Below are 14,144 nucleotides of genomic sequence, written 5' to 3'. Positions count from 1 at the left end.
TGGAGGCACAAGTGGGCCAGCTGAGTAAGAAAATCATTGAAACTCCTCCCAGTATTCTCCCAAGCAATACAGAAGAGAATCCAAAGGGAGAGTGCAAGGCCATTGATGTAATCAATATGGCCGAATCCACAAGGGAGGAGAAGGACGAAAATCCTAGTGAGGAAGACCTCCTGGGACGTCTCTCAAGCAAGAAGGAGTTCCCTATTGAGGACCTAAAGGAATCTGAGGCTCCTATAGAGACCATAGAGATTCCACTAAATCTCCTTCTGCCATTCATGAACTCTGAAGACTATTCTTCCTCAGAAGAGGATGAAGATGTAACTGGAGAGCAAGTTGCTCAATATCTAGGAGCTATCATGAAGCTGAATGCCAAGTTGTTTGGTAATGAGACTTGGGAAGGTGAACTTCCCTTGCTCATTAGTGAACTAGATACATGGGCTCAGAAAACTTTACCTCAAAAGAGACAAGATCCTGGTAAATTCTTAATACCCTGTACCATAGGCACCATGACCTTTAACAAGGCTCTGTGTGATCTGGGGTCAGGGATAAATCTTATGCCACTCTCTGTAATGGAGAAACTAGGGATTATTGAGGTATAACCTACCTTATTCTCATTACAATTGGCAGACAAGTCAGTAAGACAAGCTTATGGATTAGTAGAGGACGTGTTAGTAAAGGTTGAAGGCTTTTACATCCCTGCTGATTTCATAATCTTAGACACTAGGAAGGAAGAAGATGAATGCATCATCCTTGGAAGACCCTTCCTAGCCACAACAGAAGCTGTGATTGATGTTAACAGAGGAGAATTAGTCCTTTAATTGAATGGGGACTATCTTGTGTTTAAAGCTCAAGGACCTTCCTCTGTAACCATGGAGAGGAAGCATGAAAAGCTTCTCTTAGTACAGAGTCAAAAAGAGCCCCCACAGTCAAATTCTAAGTTTGTGTTGGGAGGCCACAACCAAACTCTAAGTTTGGTGTTGAGAAGCTCCCACATTCAAACTCTAAGTTTGGTGTTGGGAGGCCCTCATCATGCTTTGAATATCTGTGAGGCTCCATGAGAGCCCACTGTCAAGCTAATGACATTAAAAGAGCGCTTATTGGGAGGCAACCCAATTTTTATTTATCTAATTTTAATTTTATTTTATTGTTATTTTGTGTCTTATTAGGTTCATGATCATGTGGAGTCACGAAAAAAATTATTAAAATTAAAAATAGAATCAAAAAACAGTAGAAGAAAAATCACACCCTGGAGGAAGGACTTACTGGCGTTTAAACGCCAGTAAAGTGCATCTGGCTGGCGTTCAACGCCAGAACAGAGCATGGATCTGGCGCTGAATGCTAGAAACAAGCAACATCCTGGCGTTTGGACGCCAGGAATATGCCCTGAGGAAAGCTGGCGCTGAACGCTAGCAACAAGCATGGAACTGGTGTTCAACGCCAGAAACATGCTGCACATGGGCGTTGAACACCCAGAACGTGCATCCCTTCGGCGTTTAAATGCCAGAATGGTATGCTAAGGCATTTTACATGCCTAATTGGTGCAGGGATGTAAATCCTTGACACCTCAGGGTCTGTGGACCCCACAGGATCATCTCAGGATCTGTAGACCCCACAGGATCCCCACTTTACCTCCTAATAATCCTATAACACACTTTCCCAAAAACCCTTCACCAATCACCTCAACCTCTCTTCCCAATTACCCCATTCACCACTCACATCCATCCACTCTTCCCCATAAACCCCACCTACCTTCAAAATTCAAAAATTTTACCCACCCAAACCCACTCTAAATGGCCGAACCTACCCTCTCCGCCTCCCTATATATACCCCTCCATTCTACTTCATTTTCACACAACACAACCCCCTCTTCTACACCTTGGCCGAATACACCTCCCCCTCACTCTCCTCCATATTTTCTCTTCTTCTTCTTCTTTTCTTTCTTCTCTTACTCGAGAAAAGGGAAAGGGAAGACAAAAGCTTCCACCTCCGAGTCATGGGAGATGGAGAGATTCATCTCGAAATCTCATCAAGACCACTTCTATGATATTGTGGCCAAGAAGAAGGTGATCCCTGAGGTCCCTTTCAAGCTCAAGAAAAATGAGTATCCGGAGATCCGACATGAGATCCAAAGAAGAGGTTGGGAAGTTCTAACCAACCCCATCCAACAAGTCGGAATCTTAATGGTTCAAGAGTTCTATGCCAATGCATGGATCACTAGAAACCATGATCAAAGTATGAACCCGAATCCAAAGAACTATCTTACAATGGTTCGGGAAAAATACTTAGATTTTAGTCCGAAAAATGTGAGGTTGGCATTCAACTTGCCCATGATGCAAGGAGATGCACACCCCTACACAAGAAGGGTCAACTTTGATCAAAGGTTGGACCAAGTCCTTATGGACATATGTGTGGAAGGAGCTCAATGGAAAAGAGACTCCAAAAGCAAGCCAGTTCAACTGAGAAGACTGGACCTCAAGCCTGTAGCTAGAGGATGGTTGGAGTTCATCCAACGCTTCATCATCCCTACTAGCAACCGATCTGAAGTTACTGTGGATCGGGCCATCATGTTCATAGCATTATGATTGGAGAGGAAGTAGAAGTTCATGAAGTCATCTTCCATGAATTCTACAAAATAGCCGATAAGTCCTCTACTTTGGCAAGGCTAGCTTTTCCTCATTTTATTTGCCATCTATGTTACTCAGCTGGAGTTATCATAGAAGGAGACATCCTCATTGAAGAGGATAAGCTTATCACCAAGAAGAGGATGGAGCAAACAAGAGAGACCCTCCACGGATCTCAAGAGATGCATGAGGAAGCTCATCATCAAAAAATCCCTGAGATACCTCAGGGGATGCACTTTCCTCCCAACAACTATTGGGAACAACTCAACACTTCCTTAAATGTGGAACAATTAAGGGTGGAACATCAAGAGCACTCCATCATTCTCCATGAAATTAGAGAAGACCAAAGAGCAATGAGGGAGGAGCAACAAAGGCAAGGAAGGGACATAGAGGAGCTTAAGGACATTGTTGGTCATTCAAGAAGTAGACGCCACTAAGGTGGATTCATTCCTTGTTCTTATTTTTCTGCTTTTCAGTTTTTATGTTATGTGTTCATCTATGTTTTGTGTCTCTACTTCATGATCATTAGTATTTAGTAACTATGTCTTAAGGTTATAAATAATTCCATGAATCCTTCACCTCTCTTAAATGAAAAATGTTTCTAATTCAAAAGAACAAGAATTACATGAATTTCGAAATTATCCCTAAATCTAGTTTAATTATATTGATGTGGTGACAATACTTTTTGTTTTCTGAATGAATGCTTGAACAGTGCATAATTTTGATCTTATTGTTTATGAATGTTAAAATTATTGGCTCTTGAAAGAATGATGAACAAAGAGAAATGCTATTGATAATCTGAAAAATCATGAAAATTGATTCTTGAAGCAAGAAAAAGCAGTGAAAAAGCAAAAGACTTGCAAAAAAAAAGTGGAAAAAAATTTAGAAAAAAAAAAGAAAAAGCAAGCAGAAAAGGCCAATAGCCCTTAAAACCAAAAGGCAAGGGTAAAAAGGATCCAAGGCTTTGAGCATCAATGGATAGGAGGGCCCAAGGAAATAAAATCCAGGCCTAACCGGCTAAATCAAGCTGTCCCTAACCATGTGCTTGTGTCATGAAGGTCCAAGTGAAAAGCTTGAGACTGAGTGGTTAAAGTCGTGATCTAAAGCAAAAAGAGTGTGCTTAAGAGCTCTGGACACCTCTAATTGGGGACTCTAGCAAAGCTGAGTCACAATCTGAAAAGGTTCACCCAGTCATGTGTCTGTGGCATTTATGTATCCAGTGGTAATACTGGAAAACAAAATGCTTAGGGCCACGGTCAAGACTCATAAAAGTAGCTGTGTTCAAGAATCAAAATACTTAACTAGGAAAATTAATAACACTATCCGAAATTCTAAGTTCCTAGAGAAGCCAATCATTCTAAACTTCAAAGGAAAAAGTGAGATGCCAAAACTGTTCAGAAGCAAAAAGCTACAAGTCCTGCTCATCTAATTAGAATTCATATTCATTGATATTCTGAGATTTATAGTATATTCTCTTCTTTTTATCCTAATTGATTTTCTGTTGCTTGGGGACATGCAACAATTTAAGTTTGGTGTTGTGATGAGCGGATAATTTATACGCTTTTTGGCATTATTTTTACGTAGTTTTTAGTATGATCTAGTTACTTTTAGGGATATTTTCATTAGTTTTTATGCTAAATTCACATTTCTGGACTTTACTATGAGTTTGTGTGTTTTTCTGTGATTTCAGGTATTTTCTGGCTGAAATTGAGAAACCTGAGCAAAACTCTGATAAGGAGGCTGACAAAGGACTGCTGATGCTGTTGGAATCTGACCTCCCTGCACTCGAAATGGATTTTCTGGAGCTACAAAACTTCAAATGGCGCGCTCTCAACGGCGTTGAAAAGTAGACATCCAGAGATTTCCAGCAATATATAATAGTCTATACCTTGTTCGAGAATTGACGACGTGAACTGGCGCTCAACGCCAGTTCCATGTTGCTGTCTGGAGTCAAACGCTAGAAACACGTCACGAACCAGAGTTGAACGCCCAAAACACGTTACAACTTGGCATTAAACTCCAAGAGAAGCCTCAGCTCGTGCATCAATTACTTACTCCTGTAAACCCTAGTAGCTAGTCTAGTATAAATAGGATAGTTTACTATTGTATTAGACATCTTGAGACGTTTAGTTCTCAGATCATGGGGGCTGGCCATTCGGCCATTCCTGGACCTTTCACTTATGTATTTTCAACGGTGGAGTTTCTACACACCATAGATTAAGGGTGTGGAGCTCTGCTGTACCTCAAGTTTCAATGCAATTACTATTATTTTCTAACCAATTCGATTTATTCATGTTCTAAGATATTCGTTGCACTTCAACTTGATAAATGTGATGATCCGTGACACTCATCATCATTCTCACCTATGAATGCACGTGATTGACAACCACTTCCATTCTACCTTAGACCGGGCGCATATCTCTTGGATTCCTTAATCAGAATCTTCGTGGTATAAGCTAGAATTGATGGCGGCATTCATGGGAATTCGGAAAGTCTAACTTTGTCTGTGGTATTCTGAGTAGGATTCCGGGATTAAATGACTGTGACGAGCTTCAAACTCCTGAAGGCTGGGCGTTAATGACAGACGCAAAAGAATCACTAGATTCTATTCCAACCTAATTGAGAACCGACAAATGATTAGCCGTGCTGTGACAGAGCATTTGGACCTTTTTCACTGAGAGGATGGGATGTAGCCATTGACAACGGTGATGTCCTACATACAGCTTGCCATGGAAAGGAGTAAGAAGGATTGGATGAATGTAATAAGAAAGTAGAGATTCGGAAGGAACACAGCACCTCCATGCACCTATCTGAAATTCCCACCATTGGATTACATGAGTAACTTTATCTTTATTTCCTGTTTATTTTATTTATATTTTAATTATCTAATCCAATCACATTTGAATCCGCCTGACTGGGATTTACAAGACGACCATAGCTTGCTTCATACCAACAATCTCTGTGGGATCGACCCTTACTCACGTAAGGTTTATTACTTGGACGACCCAGTACACTTGCTGGTTAGTTGAACAGAGTTGTGGAAAGGAAGTGCTGAGTTAATAGATGCACACACCAAAGAGCCATTAGTGATTATCACAATTTCGTCCACCAGGTAGCAATCAAGCAAAGGATAGCCCTAAGATACAAAGGCAGAGTCATAAAAAGGAACCTCAGGGAAGGCGACCTGGTCTTACGTCGAAATGACATAGGGCCACCGACCCCAGGGGAAGGTAAATTGGCTGCGAATTGGGAAGGACCCTACAGGGTAAAGGAAGTCCTCGGCAAAGGCGCATACAAGCTAGAAAAACTAGACAAGAACATGGAACATGGAACATGGCAAACCTAAAAAGGTTCTACTCGTAAGAGAAGTGGCCGAGCGGTCTGACAACACGACCACATCCGCCTCGACCCCTTAGTTTCTTTCCTATTTTACGCATATGTACATATTGCATCCTTATTATGTTTTAAAGTTTCGCATAAATATACACAATGAACTTTGTTTTTCTCAAAGATTTTTGAAGCAGCATAATGACAATAAATGAACGGTCGACCTAACGGAAGCTCGGGACTGATCACCCTGACAACCAAAAGGACCCGAGTTTAAAAATCCAAGGCAAGATACATAGGAAAAATAGCCAAGAGAAAAGCCAAGACGGCCCGGATAAACGAAAACAACAAACCAAAACAAGGCCGTGACGGCCCGAGCAAGCGAGAAAGCGTTAACAAAATCATTCATAAAAAGAAAATGTTCATTACAAGCAAAGGCGCCTATACATGCCCAAACACCAAAAAAGTAAACTACAAAGAAAGAAACAGGAGAAACCACCACCTCAAGGCTTCAAGAGGTCGACGATCTTCCCGTCCTCAATAGTCTTGAGGGCACCCACTTGAGTAAGATCAAGATCGGGAGCAAGTACAGCCACCTGAAGCTTAATCCCCTCTTCGGTTAGCTCACGGCCTCCCGAGCCCCCTGTGCAAGCTCCCTATTCTTTTTCTTCAAAACAACCATCTCCTTGCGAGCGGCCTCCGCCGAGCTCTTCGTCAACTTAAGTTTCTCCTCCAGCTCCTCCACCCTTTTCTTAGCCGTGTCAGTCTCACCGCGAGAAGTGTTCAGATCCTTCATCAAAGCAACATCCCGCTCCATCAACCTACTCGCTTCTTCAGCATACTCTTTGGATTTCCCTTCCAACATAGATAATTTCTTCTTCAAAGACTCCTCTCAAGATCTCGAGTCCGTCAAATCTTTCTGCGAATCCCGAAGCTTCACCTCCATAGTATGATAGTTCCCCAAGACGGGCTCCAGCTTTTTGGCAATGGCAGCTGCTCGGAGAAGGCTGCGATAAATCCACCTCGCTTGCCCAGAAAGATCAGCGTCATGCAAGAACTCTTCCGTACCAGGGAGTAGCTGAGACTCAATAAAACCCCCAGTATCGAAGTTTTTCTCCATGACCGAAAGTGCCTTCCTGGAGTCCCGTTTCCTCTTCTTTGAATTGTCAGCGGCTTGCAAATCATCACCAAATCCCAAATCATCATTAAGAATCTCTTCTGTCTCCACACTCGCCTTCCCCAGGTGGTCCACAACAGAGGTTCCAGCCTTAGCGGGCTGCCTTGGTCAACCACGGCGGCCGGACCGCTGCCTTCCCCGATAGCCTCACGGTCCTGGCTCACCAAAGGGGTCGCCGACGAGTCCTCACCACCTTCCTCGCTCCCTTGAATAAGGCTCATCAAGTCGGCCAAAGTTTTCATCCCGCCAGCCATAGAAACTGAAAAAAGCAAAAAAAAAAGGTATAAGCAATAGGAAAACGAAGGCATAAGAAACAAAAGGTAAAAAACTCACCAACATAAGACCGACCGGCCTCCTGATCCCCCATAACCATACGGGGGTTAAGGTTTCTCTCACCAAAAATTGCCAACAAGATGTCAGCAATATTACGATCCTCCGGGCTCAGTCCATCATAGGAAATCTTAATCAAGTAATCAGATCCCGCTCCAAAACTCCAGTACGTCGGGATCGGTCTATCCCCCTCAAGGGTCAACCAGAAGGGCTGATGACCTTCAATAGGCTTAACCTTAAAAAAGGTGGACTTGAAGCCATGATAAAAATCCTCGAAGAGGCCAAAAATCATGCGACCTTGTTGGGCCCTAAAGGACATGTATCCCTTTTTCGCCTTCTGGCGAGAAGGGTTTGTAAGGAGGAAAAGGTAGAGGAAGACATTTACAGAGGTCAGCAGCTCCAGATATTCGCAGACCATCTCGAATCAGCGGATGGCAGCCTAACTGTTCGGATGCAGTTGCGACGGAGCAACATCGCAGCGGTTAAGCAAACCCGTGACAAAAGGGGTGAAGGGCAGTCGAACCCCTAAAGTCGTGAACATGGGTTCATAGACCCGCATCTAATTAGCAACTCAGGGGGCCATCAAGTTTTTTGGGCATACGCGTTCCCAAGTAGCAGGAACATAAGCCTGGTAGAGCGCCTCTTCGGGACCACCCCCACATAAGAGCCCCGCCTAACGCAAATTTTAAAGACCCTCCTTCGTAACCTGGGAGGGGGTGTCCCTCACGTCGGAGGACACCTAAGCGTAGTGATCGACGAAGTCGGCTAGCGGTCGCTGAGCCGGGCTCGGGAGGATAGAACGCTTGGCCATACCTACAGCGAGGGCACCGCTCAATCAGAACGGAAGATCGGGAACCCACACAAAACAAAAGCAAAAGTAAGGTCCCTCAAAACACCCCTTTCAAATATCCCTACACTAACCCAGAACATGAAAATCCCCAGCAAAACCCAAAAGAAAGGAAAGCAAGAACAAAACCCAAGCGTGCACACAAGAAAAACGCACAAAACACACAAAATCAAGGAAAGCAACTAGAAAGGATAGAAAACCGCGAAAAAGACGTACCAAAAATGAAGAACCTCGAAAAATACCAGTAACAGAGAAGAATCCAAGCAAGAGCAGGAGCACTCAAAGCAGGAGGAGGATTGAGAGCAGCGGCACAGGAAAACAAAAGAGAGAAAATGGGACTGTGAAGGGTCTGCGAAACAAAAGTAGGGAGAGAAATGTAACCGTCGAAGAAAGAGCGCCAAAAGGAAGAGGCATACTTGTCTTTTCACAAACTTTGAAATGATGGGGCATTTAATACCCCGCACGGAAGTCAAGGAGACAGCACCAAAGACGAGGCAACCACGCGTGCAAAACACGAAACGCCACCAACGGATTTCCGAGGAGAATGACACGCCCTTACTGTAAATGCGCCTAGTCACGAGCTCGAAAACCTCGAGGCTAGCGCGTTAGGGCACTGTTACGGATCGCCCTAGGCCCAGTCTGCCTACTCGCCGGGTCGGAGCGCCACCTCCGGCCCAGACCCAAACCAACAATAAAGGAACCCTACGGGTCGGCCTTCGGATACCCGACCCGGGCAGCATACGGCCACGCTCCTTGTACGGACCAAACCACCTAGCTGAAATGGTCGGGTCGGAGTCATCGGGACCGGACCCAAATCCCCGACCTGACGGTTAGGACCGCCAACGCTTCCCCACGTGAGCAGGAGCAGCACAAAGCATCCTAGACAATGGGCTAGGTCACCTTCAGGCCTACCCAGCACGGTATATAAGGGAAAATGTCAGCACTCCCTCTAAGGTACACATCATTTTACCTAATTTGGTTACCAACACGTATGGACACTGACTTGCTCGTCTGAGTGTCCTTGCAGGTGGCCGCCCCCCGTTCCGCACGCTCCCTCTGACATCATCGACATCTGAACCCTCGCCCCACGTCACTCCAGGGTCTCACCTGTTTCCCCCATGTCGAAGCACCCGACCTCTCCAGGAACCGAAGTCTCCAGGTAACGAATAGATACTTAGTCTAGTTTGAATCTTAAGCAAAATCGTTTGATTTCGAAATGGTGGTGAGCAGCAAAACTATCAAAAAACATCCAAAATCATCCAGGATAATTCTTGGATACATCGATTTCAGAAAAAGAAAAATTGAAAGAGAAAAGTAGATTCAAAGATCAGAAATTAAGTAAGAAAAGAGGTGTGGAGAGGTTGTGAACAGCGACATATCAACTGTAAAATAAGTTAGTAAAGGTGATCTTAACAAAACTGACAGAGATACTAAAGGCATAGATAAAATTGTAGGTGACCAAAAAATTTCGCCAATGAAATAAAAAAGTTAAGTAATCCTAAATATGAGCAATTTTAACTTAAGTCACCAATATGTGATTTTTTTCAAAAATGCTTTGAAAGGAAAATGTCATTGGAAGTGGCGACTACAAGAAAAAAGTTTCGTGGTCATGTTTTTTTCTTGCCACGCTTTAAAAGTGTGGCCAAAAAGGTCAATGACCACCTTTTTATGAGGGTAGTGTTTGATTAGAGATTTGACCATATTTTTTTGTCATACTTTAAAAACGTGGCGAAAAAGGTTAATGACTATGTTTTTATGAAGGTGGCAATTAATTAGAGATTTAGCAACACTTTTTGTGTGCGAGAAACAGGTACAATTTCAAAACGTGGCAACATAGTTTTGTTATAGTGACGTTTTAAAAGCGTAGCTGTTTCTTTTAATTCTTTTAGCATGCTTCAAAAACGTGGCCAAAAGATTTCCCAACAAAAAAAACTTTCCTTCTTTTATCAAAATCTAACATTCCTAATAACCTAATAACAACATCCCTAACCCTAAGTGAGACTTACTGGGCAGCGCCTCCCTCACCCCTATTCTCAGAATCTCCATTCTTCTCCATAATGTCTTAGGACTGGAAGTGAATCAAGGTAGCTCATGAGCCAACTCGAGTTCGACTCGTTAATACTTTGATAAGCTAAATTCATGAGCTGATGAACCAAATTCGATTCTAAAATTGAGCTCATAAATTAAATGAGTCAAATTCAAGTTTATTAACTCGTAAACTGGCTATATATATATAAATAAAAAATTTATAATTTATTAATAAATAAATAATATATAAAATTAATTTTTTTAAATATTTTTAAAATACATAAGTTATAATTTATTGGTATAAAATTATCGATTATGTTCCTATTATTTGAACTTAAGTTCGAGTAAGCTTATGAGTTTTCAGTGAATCAAACTTAAACTTCAAGATAAGCTTAGTTTTCGACTCAACTCGATTCACTTCGAGCCCTATACGTCTCCCTCCCTCCGTAGAATCGTAGACGATAGCGCGTCCCTCCCTCCTCCTCCATCTGTGACGCCATTCTCCTGCCCTGCCAATCTGCCATCCTTCTCATGCAACAGCGGTGGTGGCACGTTCCTCGTAAGAGTAAAGGACATCATTTTGAAGCGGAAGATCGGAAAGGGATTGTTTTCGGCGGTGTGGAGGGCAGAGCATAGAGGCACCGGCGAAGAGGTGGCAGTGAAACAGGTCTTCCTCTCCAAACTCAGCCCTCGCCTTAAGTCATCGTTCCACTGCGACCTCAATTTCTTATCCTCGTCAACCACCCCAACATCGTTCGCCTCCTTGATTTCTTCCAGGTTCTTCTTTTTTAATTTTAGTTCCCTTTTATTTGAATGCCCTTTTTCTTATTTTTTAAATTAAAGTGAAATATGTTGGAAAAAAAATCAATTCGTTGTTGCATAATTGAAGGATCATTTTATTATTGTTATTTAAACTTTCGCTATTCTAATTTCTACTTTAGTATGATGGATGTGCGTACTTAGTGATGGAGTTCTGTGCTGGAGGGAACCTTGCTTCTTATATCCGATCCCATGGGAGCGTTCAACAACAAACTGCCAGAAGATTCATGCAGCAGCTCGGTAACTCTTTTTCCTGCATTCTTTATTGAAGTATTCTTTTGGTGTTGGAGCATGTTTAGCCTTGCAAGTTTGCAACTAAGGAGTTTGGTCCTGTGTTTTGTAGGTTCTGGTATAAAAATATTACAAAGTTATGGTATCATTCATAGAGACTTGAAACCAGAGGTAAAGCTAAAATGAAAAATGTATGTGACATTATTGCTACTTAGGTTTGAGATGCCTATTACTACATTAGCATTTATGTGAAGTAAATACTTACTTCGGTTGGTGGATTGTGAGGGCCATTAGTAAATACTTACTTTAGGAAATGCTGTATTGAGAGACACTGGTGGATATATTCAAGAAGAGGTGTGTTATTAATTGTATGCAGTTAGAGCACCTCATCATGACTCAAAATCTAATGAACAAGAGATCAAGTAAGTCACTTTAGTAATAATATCTTCTAAATTATCTCTCTTTTGAATCCTTTTAGATACTAGTATATATTTCTTTTCATGTAGCTCAATTCAAGAATGTCATATACTGAACCTTACTCGAATCATAAGCTATGCCCTCTTTCCAAGATTCAGGTATGTATGTATGTATGTTTTTTCTTCTTTTTTTCTTTTTGATAATTGAATAAGGCTCAACATTCAAAGTGAATGGAGCAAATTTTACTAGTTTATGAAACTATATCAATTATTGAGAAGGTAGGTGCCTAAAACTATGGCGATATTTTGGAATTTTGACCAGCCCAAATGGAAAGTTCCTTGTGTTTTTATCTGCGAAAAGTGCTGTGGATTTAGGAGTGCACAATGCTACAAACTCACTACATAGAATTGATTGGCCAACCGATGGAAAACTCACTACAAACTGCATCATAATGAGTGTATAAGGTATATATTTTTATCTGCTATGGTTTTATTATTTTTTTTTCTAATTGAAGCTCAACCTTATACGCACAATAGTGATGAACAATGATGCATTTCAACATTTTAATAATGAGACATCTCTTTTTATGTTCTTTTTAGGTTAATATGGTTGTTGTTACCGATGGAAGCATAATTTTGGGACTTGGGATAAATCCTAAGGGGTATATGTGCAACATTTTCCATTTATTATTTCTTCCAAACTGTTCAAATATTGATAAAATTAATAGCTCTAAGATGTTTGTGTTAAAATATTCAAGTTTTGGTTTAAATGTTATGATGAATAATACTTAAAAAGCATTTTTTTATCAAAGTTGCTTTTCATCACAGAGTTCGCACCCTGGGATGATTCCGTCGCCGTGAATGACATTATTGCTGGTCTAAAAGGATTTACAGATGATGATGTGAAGCCATTTTCTTCTGGTTTGAATTCAGCTGAGACTCAGGTTTGTTTGTAGATAGAAATAATTTGATTCTTTTTCTTGTTAATGTAGGAATATATACAAGTAACTCAGCAAGGTGAGTGAACTTAAATCTAACGCCATATACATGATTTTATTGCATTGATCTTGATTAGAACGAAAGTAGAGGATTTTCTTCTCTGTTTTTCGTACAAACAGTTTTTGACTAATGAAATTTCTTAGGATCCTCTATTCGTTGTATGTCTGATTGCGAATCAAAATAATTTAACTAACAAAGTAAGCAATAAGTTCTTTTTCTAGCTAGGTTTATATTCTCTGGCTCCCTTCATTCTTTGTCTCAATGTTTCGGCAATAATAATTAGAACTAGATATTTAGCATTAGGAGAGGGATATAGAGCTAGCGTTAATATTTTTTATCGACTTTACATTATTATTGAGGAACCTTCAACATGGGATAGTAGTAGTTAATTACTTTGATAGTAGTTGTTATTGTCTATTACTAATATATATATCAAAAGCTAATTAAAAAAACAATGATGGCTGTGAAAGATTTGGAGAATATATTATTAAGATTTCATTCCTATGAAAATATGTTGAGGTATCTGATTTGTTTGATAAACTGAATTTGGCAGATTACAAAGATTTAGGTTTGAGTGGTTATCCTTGTTTGATACTGTTTCTAGTAGGTTCATTTCTTTTCTTCTTTGCTTTTCTTTTCTTTTCTTTTCTTTTCTTTGCTTTGCTTTATATGAACTTTGGTTGTTGCTTCGGTACCAAGGTTGTCTTGCCATGTAATGTACTCTCTTGCTACTAATCTTCATTCCTTGAGTCATGGAAATTGATGAATTATTACTGCTATATAGGCCATGTAATTGCAGTGCCAGTGAGGGAGAACCATCAAGCAGTGCTGCACAGGCAAGCATTTCCTTTTGCTTTGTAACCTGGATCCTTGAGATTCTATTGTCCCTGGATACCTTTTTCGGGTGGCTTGTGCATAACCCCTTATTTATTGAATTGAACAGGCAACAGGCTTAATGGCGGCAGGGAAAGAATTGCAAGGATTTAAAGCTCTGAATCTAAATAAATTATTGAGGGATTCTGAAAATTTTACTATCCAATACTGTACCAAAAATGGATTATTACTTGATGTTGTCTCTTAGTCGGCTTCATCATGCTCTTTTATATCTTGTTTTATCATACTGTTTTTTCTAATGCATTATTTTGATCATTTGAAGATTGTAATAACACTAGTTCATAATTTTGTATCCCCAATGTGATTACAGATTTTTCTAAATGATGTAAAATTATTTGACCTGCTACTTGACTTTGTTTTCTACATACTTATTGTTCTTGGTGGTTGCAAACAGGTTTTACTATGTTCTGTTCATTTAATTTGATAAGGATATACTAGGATTTTTTTTTAAATTT

General features: G+C 40.8%; 2 long non-coding RNA genes across 3 annotated transcripts; both read left to right on the top strand.

Annotated features, from left to right (window-relative positions):
* The first annotated feature begins 10,714 nt into the window (after positions 1–10,714).
* LOC107470360 (uncharacterized) lies at positions 10,715–12,445 on the top strand. Of its 2 annotated transcripts, none has more exons than XR_008004151.1 (6): positions 10,715–11,107; positions 11,272–11,389; positions 11,493–11,802; positions 11,887–11,955; positions 12,076–12,261; positions 12,397–12,445. It is a non-coding gene; the product is annotated as an uncharacterized LOC107470360 (long non-coding RNA). The 2 variants fall into 2 exon arrangements; XR_001588405.3 differs by having other exon boundaries at positions 10,716–11,107; positions 12,119–12,261.
* Positions 12,441–13,635, top strand: LOC127742753 (uncharacterized). Its single transcript, XR_008004153.1, has 3 exons — positions 12,441–12,458; positions 12,625–12,740; positions 13,580–13,635. It is a non-coding gene; the product is annotated as an uncharacterized LOC127742753 (long non-coding RNA).
* The last annotated feature ends 509 nt before the right edge of the window (positions 13,636–14,144 follow it).

Source organism: Arachis duranensis, chromosome 10 (genome assembly GCF_000817695.3).
Source record: "Arachis duranensis cultivar V14167 chromosome 10, aradu.V14167.gnm2.J7QH, whole genome shotgun sequence".
NCBI classification, from domain to species: domain Eukaryota; kingdom Viridiplantae; phylum Streptophyta; class Magnoliopsida; order Fabales; family Fabaceae; genus Arachis; species Arachis duranensis.
This window is presented reverse-complemented; position numbering and strand designations above follow the sequence as displayed.